At 42.1% G+C, this 8,496-nt stretch overlaps 1 long non-coding RNA gene across 1 annotated transcript; it reads left to right on the plus strand.

The window, feature by feature from the left end:
- The first annotated feature begins 106 nt into the window (after window positions 1–106).
- Window positions 107–8,271, plus strand: LOC145719966 (uncharacterized). The gene is made up of 2 exons (XR_014142711.1): window positions 107–1,189; window positions 5,982–8,271. It is a non-coding gene; the product is annotated as an uncharacterized LOC145719966 (long non-coding RNA).
- The last annotated feature ends 225 nt before the right edge of the window (window positions 8,272–8,496 follow it).

The raw sequence follows: 8,496 nt of genomic DNA on the forward strand, positions 1-8,496 counted from the left end.
TGTAAATTCCAGTCCCATTTTGCTGTATGGCCTTGGGTTATTCACATGATGAGGCAGTATATTATGGTTATCAAGAGTTTATCTTCAAGAGTCATCCTCAGCACCTGTCTTGAACTTCAACTAGTTAGTTAACTACTCACTAGAGGCCTGTGAATTATCCAAATAGAGGTGTCCAACTCATGAGTTCTAACACTGACCACTCTTTCTCCAGTCAACATATTTTCCACACAGGGCTTTTTTGAAGCTCAGAAGGGATGGCTTCTCTTAAAGTCCTTTGCAGCTGTAGATGTCGAGTTACATCTAGGGATGGCATACCTATAGTCTTTAGGGCCAATCTGACTGACTTGCCCTTGGGACTCTAAGTTCTCTTTCTTTCTTCCTTTCTTTTTTTTAAAGATTTTATTTATTTATTTGAGAGAGAGAGCGAGTGCGCACAAACGAGCAGGGGGAAGGGTAGAGGAAGAAGCAGAATCCCCGCCAAGCAGGGGGCCCAATGTGGGACTCGATCCCAGGACCCTGGGATCATGACCCATGCTGAAGGCAGATGCTTAACCGACTGAGCCACCCTGGACTCTAAGTTTCCTGTCCACAATTGAAGAGAAGAATTCCTCCTGATAAAGGAGGGCTATTTTTTCTACTACCTTTCTCCTAAATACCCTAAGCTAATCACACAGTTTGATCCAAATACGTTGCTATAATATGGACACCAACGGTCTGACAAGATCAGTCCTTAGAAGAGTTCCTTGAACTTTAGTCCTTTAGCTTGGGGCAAGAAATATGGGAGACACCCACTGTACAACCACCATAGTGTTCTCAATAAATGAATGAAGATTTGTTAACAACTTCGTATACATTAGGTTATTGAGTCTTTGCAACAGCATCAAAGTTACTGTTCCAAGATGTAGAACCCAAGGGGATTTGCCCAAAGTCACACATAGAACAAGTGGAAGGTCCAGAGCTCAAGCTTAGCACTTAAGACTCCAAATCCTGTCTACAAACTTCAACCAAATTCTGTCTGGGTAGAGCATCTGTCTACTCATTTCTTTTCTTTTTTCACAGGCTGGAGACTGCTCTAATTTCTAGCCAGACAGGATGACTAATGAGTGACTTCTCACAGTTCAGACTCACGCCATGGAGGTGGACCCAGTTAGTGACCAAGGATCCCTCTCCATTTCCATGGATGCTTGAGGTAATCTCCTTTCTCTTCCACCCCCAGATTTGCCCCAAGTCTTACTCACTTTTCATCTCTTTCCTTGCCTTCTCAGAGAGTGTGGACAGGTTCATCTTTTCAAAGATGTGAATGGATATTTTCCAGGCAAGAGATTCTTTATAATCCTCATGCAAGAGGGAGGCTAGATGTTCCACATTGGCATTGTTCACTTCAACCCATGGAAAAGAGCACATTGCCAACTCTGAAGCTTTTTCCATGAGCAATTCCTTAAATGTCTGAAACTCTTCCTTGCTTAGCTGCTTGAAACACCATTGCAGTCCATAGTTGGAAAAGGAGGGTAATTTGGCTTCTGTCATCTTAGTGCAAGGCTAAGAGCTCAGATTTTGATGGAAAAGTGGATTCTTTAATATGGAGAAATGGTACCTGTGAAAGAGTAATAAGATTCAAAAGAGAATCTTGCATCAAATTCTCAAGTTCATACAACCAACCTCGTCAACTCACTAGAAACATTTTCTGTTCCTTTTGTGAAATACACAGAGAAGCCCAATTCATGGGTAACAATTCTTCATAGACTTAAAATTACTTGACATTATATCTATTTATCTTGTTATGAGAATATAAACTCTGGGATGTTTTGCTGCCCTATCCCTAGTTCCCGAAACAACACCTGGCATAGAGTCAGAATAAAAACGCTTAAAGAATACAAAAACACTAATTGGAAGGTAGATGTGCACTGCTACATTTATTGCAACATTATTTACAATAGCTAAATTATGGAAACAACCCAACTGTCCACCTATTGAGAATCATTAAAAAAGATGTGGTATATACACAGTGGAATATTATTCAGCCATAAAAAAGAATAAAATCTTGCAATTTACAATAACATGGATAGGCCTGAAGGGTATTATGCTAAGTGAAATAAGTCAGACTGAGAAAAACAAGTACCATATGATTTCAGTTATATGTGGAATTTAACAAACAAAACAAATGAGCCAATGAAAAGGAAAGAGAGAGAGAGAGAGACAAACCATGCAACAGACTCTCAACTGTAGGGAACTGATGGTCAGTAGAGGGGAGGTGGGTGGGGACATGGGGGAAACAGGTGATGGGGATGAAGGAGTGCACTTGTCCTGATGAGCACTGGGTGATGTATGGAAGTATTGAATCACTATATTGTCCACCTGAAACTAATATAACAACAACAACAACAACAAAAACCCAAAACAATTGTCAGTGATGCTCTTGGCTAATATGTTATACTCATGGAAACTGGCAAATAAGTTACCACCATTTACGGAAAATTAGTCACTCTATTTATTTAAAGTAGGCTCTACACCCAACATGGGGCTTAAACACACGACCCTGAGATCAAGAGTTGCATGACAGCCAGGTGCCTGAATCACACAGTTTTTAGATCAGTTGATTCCTTTTGTGTCTGTTAACATAACATGAAGTTACATAAACATAGAGTTTTGGTGTAAAAATGGATAAATATTTGAAAGTCTTATCTGATAAGGGTCTTGTATCTAAAAAGTAGAAAACCCTTTATAATAAAAAAAATCTAATTAAAAGTGGGCAAATGATCTGAATAGACATTTCTCCAAAGATACAGAAATGGCAGATGAACACATGATAAGACGCTCAACATCATTAGCCATCAGAACTGATTCCATACCCCCGACCCCCTAAATCAGCTTGTTCTATAGGTGCACATCCATGAGCTGTGCCATGCATTTCTTCTCCAAGTTCTCTGGAAGGCTTGTCTGTGATGACAAACATTTTGTACTTATTAAGAATGCTCCAGGAAGAATTCTTAAACCTGGCAAATCTCCTCTTCCACCATTATATGGCCCCTATAAACAGTGACAACCAATATTGGTTGGGCATTTTTAGGCTGCTCTGGTCTTCCCCAACCATTACTTTGTGGTGGAAAAGAAAGCAATCAAAGGGATATCCTATAATATCCTATAATATATAACACAACACTTTAAGGGGTCAAGTAGATGGCAACTTGTTTTCCCCCCCAGGAGCCCTGTTAGGGTGGAAGTTAGCTGTGCTTGATGTTCCTACACTTGCTGTACTTCTGAGTCTGATCTGTAGATACCCACTGAGGTCCTATCTAGCTCCTTCCTGGTACTGGAACCTTCCCACGAAAGTACAACCAGACTGCAGGGGACAGGTCTGGTCAAACTCGGAGTTTTGCTGCTGCTGCTGAGGCAGACGGGGGGACATCTGTTCTCTCTTCCCTTGACCCACACACTTGTTTCTGGTAGGTCCTCTCTGCCCCGCTGCCTGCCGTGCTAAGATTATTTCAGTTTCCTATGAGAAAGTCAGGATAAAGAAACTGACGATTATAACATACATGGAAGGGAACACAGAAGGAAGGGCTCTGTGCTGGTCAAAGAAGGGGACATAAAGATGCCATTGTGACAAAACGCTTCATTTCCCAAGTTTGAGTATTTCAAACGCTGCTTTCAGAGATGAAGTGGTCTACATGGGCACAAGGATATGAACTAAAAAAACAAAAAAAACAAACAGCAACTGGTTACGGCTTTTAAATGTACTTGAAATCAATGGTATAATTAATATAAAAAAAATTCCAATGATGTCCCATGTTTGACATTAAGCTAGCAGCGTCCATAATGTTTGATCATGCACTGCATCATTACGGTGTAGGAAAAAGATGCTCCTACGTTTTTGGTGGAAGTATAAACTCATGCCATCTCTTTGGGGGACAATTTGGCAAGATCTGTGCATTTTAAAATGCAAATATTATTAGACACAGGCTTGTGTGTAGCATCAAGACTGAAGACCATTGATCCATAACAGGTGGGTTAATTTAAGCAATTAAGCACTCTGCATCCTTAAAAATGCTCAACCAGCACAAAATGGTGCCCCAGTCTGTAGGACATTAACACAATCCCACCCCACCCGCCACAGGATCTTTGGGGGATGAGCAGAAAGTGGGTTGAGTGGGGGAGGATGAACTAACTGGGCCAAGGCAAATGTTAGGAGTTAGTTGGACAGATAGGCAGTCAGGGCCAGGATCCCCAAAAAGAAAATATGGGGTCAGGACAGCTAAGATAAAACAACACTGACATCCTGTTTTGCAGCTTAGACAGGACGACACTGACATTCTGCTTCGCAGCCTTTACAGAAATGATTCTGCAAAACATCCTAAAATAAGACAATTAACCATAAAACATTTGTCACTATTGTGGGCAAGGGGCAGTTAAGACATAAGCCCCTCAGATGTCAGCCAAAAAAGACCATCGGCATGTAGACATTAACCTAATAGGTAGACAGATACGTGACCAGAGCCCTGATTGGCATGACTCAGTACACTCTGATTGCTTAAGACAGATCTGCAAAAGAGCTCATAAAAAGTCCTAAACTTAGAAACTCCAAGGGCAACCCTCTTAGGCCCCTTCCCTCTCCGGGAGCTTTATGATATTACTCAATAAACTTTGCTTTGCTGTCTACCACTCTTCCTCTGGTGTACCTCTTCATTCTTCGAAGTGGTGTGACCAAGAAGTTTGCGTACTAAAGGCAGAGAATTTCTGCAAACAGAAGAACACTTTTCACTTTATGCCTTCTCATATGGTTTGCCTTTTCAAAATAATACTACCATTAAAAATCATTTTAGAAGCAACTAGAAATGTATTTTACTAACACAATTCTTACCATTACTCATCTATGAGAGACCCAAAAAAAAAAAAAAAAAAAACCACTAGGGAGAGGGAGCCAGGTAAACATTACTAACGATGGAGAGAAGTTTATGTGCTGATTACTCAGAGCCCTTTCAAGAACATCAACTTTTCTGCACATTCCTATATATTTATGAAGAACACTGACCATATTGGTGGAAAAAGGGAAAATACTTATTTCTAACAAGTTAAAAAGTTTACATCCTAACCACAGAGCAATTAAAATTTTAAACTAAAATTTCCTAATTTTTTTCCCCTCCAACATAAAACAACTTGGATACATGGAGACTGAAAACAAAATACCCCCCCCACCCCCAATCTCCCAACTCTTTGGTTAAGTGACTAAATGAATATGGGAAGCTCATTTAAAAGAGAATGAATTTCAGATTGCCACACCTGAACACTGATATAGACATGATTTGAATTAAATGTTTGCTTTACCGTGCAAAGCCATCACTGAAGGGATCAGAGGAGCAAGAAGAGAACCATGGCTGTAAGAAGCCACAAAAATCTCAGTGATCTTGGGAAGGTTATTTTTTTGGATGAGATGAGTGACAAAGTTTATATGCTCAGAGTGAAGAGTAAGTAAAGGTACAGCAGCAAATAAAAAAAACTAAATGAGTACTTAACTCTTTTCTAAACCCCTTCTTAGACAACTTATAGCAACTCATTTGAACTTTCCGTAAGTAATGTCAATATACAAAGAGCATTATTGTCTTCACTTTCCAGAGTTGAAAGCCGAGGTTCTGTGAAGTTGAACAGCTCGCTCTGCTTTAGGAAAAAGCATTTTAACGCATACCTAATTAGAATACTCCACCTCTTCCAAAGCATCCCAGAGAGGGAGCTGACAATGAAACCCAACAGAGTAGAGAGGAGGAGAGCCCAGGTGGAAGGACTAGCAGTCCTAGGCAGATGGACGCCTTCCCCTGTAAAACTGAAGAGGGACTGGGGAGAAGGTAAGGACATTATTCCCATAGAGGCAGGATTGTAGGTTGGAAGAATGTAAACTAAGAGTGGTGGTTAATGTTATTTTCTGGAAATAAAAGACTAACCAAAGCTCTCCCTTTGTCTCTGTCCTTTATAACCTCTACCTGCAACAGCTCTCTGCATGGGGACCTTGAATGATCCCATAGAAGCAGTCAAGACTACAGGGCTGGAGATCAGTCACACGCCGTTCTGAACATGGATTCACCCCTTGCTACCCCACGCAAAGCCATTTAATTCATCTGTGGCTCAGTTTCCTTACTCAACAAAGAACACCCTCAGGACTGAATAGCACTTCAATAACCGTCAGCCGTAACTAACATATAATTAGCACACTTAACACAGTGACACCCCCGATCTCCCACAAGTCCAGACGTCAGCTCATCTTGGACTCCGAGCCACAGCATCCGCGACTCTGTCCTTTATTTTATTTTTATTTTTTTTGTTTTCTTCCTTATGTAGTGTTCAATGATTCATTAGTTGCATATAAAACCCAGTGCTCATCACATCACGCGCCCTCCTTAATGCCCATCACCTGGCTGCCCCATCCCTCCACCCACCTCCCTTTCCGCAACCCTCAGTCTGTTTCTGGAAGTCAAGAGTCTTTATTTTAGACCCAGAGGCTGGGAAGGATTGAGGACCGTACCCCAAGCGAATGTGAAAAACACATGGGGCATGTGGGGGCACAGAGCAGAGCTCAAGGAATAGGTCCGAATCAGTAAACGGAGAAAGAAAGGAGAGGGAGAAGGCACTGAGAACAAGACAGGATAAAATACTCACTGACTCGCCTCCTCGCCTACCAAACCAGAGCCTGCTCCCCAGCCCACGGGCAACCACACGGTGATGGGCTTTGGGGAATCCTGGGCCAGTGACGTTGTTGCTCCCCATTGGCTGCCCTGGGTTCGGAATGGCCAGACCCAGGATGGATGTGGAGGAGCTGCTTTCTGCACCTGTATGCACTGCGCCTCCCACCTGTCCTAACGCTCGTGGTGAAGACGCTGCCTCCACCTCAGCACACCTGTGCCCAGCCTCCACTGGGCTGTCCCACAGCAATAATTGTGCGTGGGTCCTTATTTTACACAACCTGTATTTACTGACCACTGTCTAATGCTGCTGCTGTTGTAGGTTCCATCTGCTTTCTCCATAAAACTCTTATCTGGATTCCCTGTGAACTCAAATAAGCATTTGTTTGTTGTCAGAAGAACGTTCTCCAAAATTCTCCCCTTCTCAAGTGTCCATCCTGGGTAATAGAAATACCAGCCACTTGGTGCCGTGAGTCTCCACATTAGTGGTGGTCTCCCAGAGTTTTTCTATCCTGTCCCTCGCGGCTTTATTGGGATATAATTGACAACACTGTAAATTTAAGCTATGCAACGTATTGATTTGATACGCTGATTCGCTGCAAAATGATTACCAGCTGTGGACAGATAGCCCCTACCACAGTAGTTCCCAGACTTTACTCCAGATTAGAATCACCTGGGGGAAGTTTTAAAAACCCTTGATGCCTGAGCCACACCCTATTCCAATTGAGTCTGGAGGTCTGAAGTGCCCCCCGCCAGGTAAGACACTGCGCCACAAAACCTGGGGACACTGTCATACTTTCAAGCCTGGCTCTTCCCAAGGCACATTCCCCTATTGCTTTAGCAAAGGGGTGTCTCCTGGGCCTTATGGGGAACATGTCAGTGGGTGGATTCTCTGGCTTTCTGTTGCCCAGCTCTGAGCCTGTTGACCGCAGGCAAGGCGGGTCAGCCTCACCTCATTCACTGTGGTGGTGCCTCACCTTCGGCTCCAGCTGTTAAATTCTGGGCTCTGGAGAACAAATTAAAGCCAACTCTAAATGGAGAGTTTGACTTTGACGGACCTTTATTTTTCTCTACCCCTTAAGGATGGTGTGAGGGTGGGAGTGGGGTTGAGGATCCCAACTGCTCTGACTTTTGTAACAAAAACCCTTTTGGAGATCACTGCTTTGTAATATAGCTTGAAATCGGGCAATGTGATGCCCCCAGCTTGTTTTTCTTTTTCAACATTTCCTTGGCAATTCAGGGTCTTTTCTGATTCCATACAAATTTTAGGATTGTTTGTTCCAGCACTTTGAAAAATGTCATTGGAATTTTGATCAGGATGGTATAGATTGCTCTGGGTAGCATAGACATTTTAACAATGTTTATTCTTCCGATCCATGAGCATGGAATGTTTTTCCATCTTTTTGTGTCATCTTCAATTTCTTTCATGAATGTTCTGTAGTTCCTAGAGTATACATCCTTTACCTCTTTGGTTAGGTTTATTCCGAGGTATCTTGTGGTTTTTTGGTGCTATTGTAAATGGAATCGTTTCTCTAATTTCTCTTTCTACAGTTGCGTTGTTAGTGTATAAGAAAGCAACTGATTTCTGTGCTTTGATTTTGTATCCTGCCAAATTACTGAATTGCTGTATGAGTTCTAGTAATTTGGGGGTGGAGTCTTTTGGGTTTTCCACATAAAGTATCATGTCATCTGGGAAAAGAGAGAGTTTGACTTCTTCTTTGCCAATTTGAATACCATTTATTTCTTTTTGTTGTCTGATTACTGTTGCTAGGACTTCTAGTACTATGTTGAACAATAGTGGTGAGAGTGGGCATCCTTGACCTGTTCC

The sequence above is a fragment of the Leptonychotes weddellii genome, unplaced genomic scaffold, assembly GCF_054177405.1.
Source record: "Leptonychotes weddellii isolate Sample4059 unplaced genomic scaffold, ASM5417740v2 HiC_scaffold_8795, whole genome shotgun sequence".
Classification (NCBI taxonomy): domain Eukaryota; kingdom Metazoa; phylum Chordata; class Mammalia; order Carnivora; family Phocidae; genus Leptonychotes; species Leptonychotes weddellii.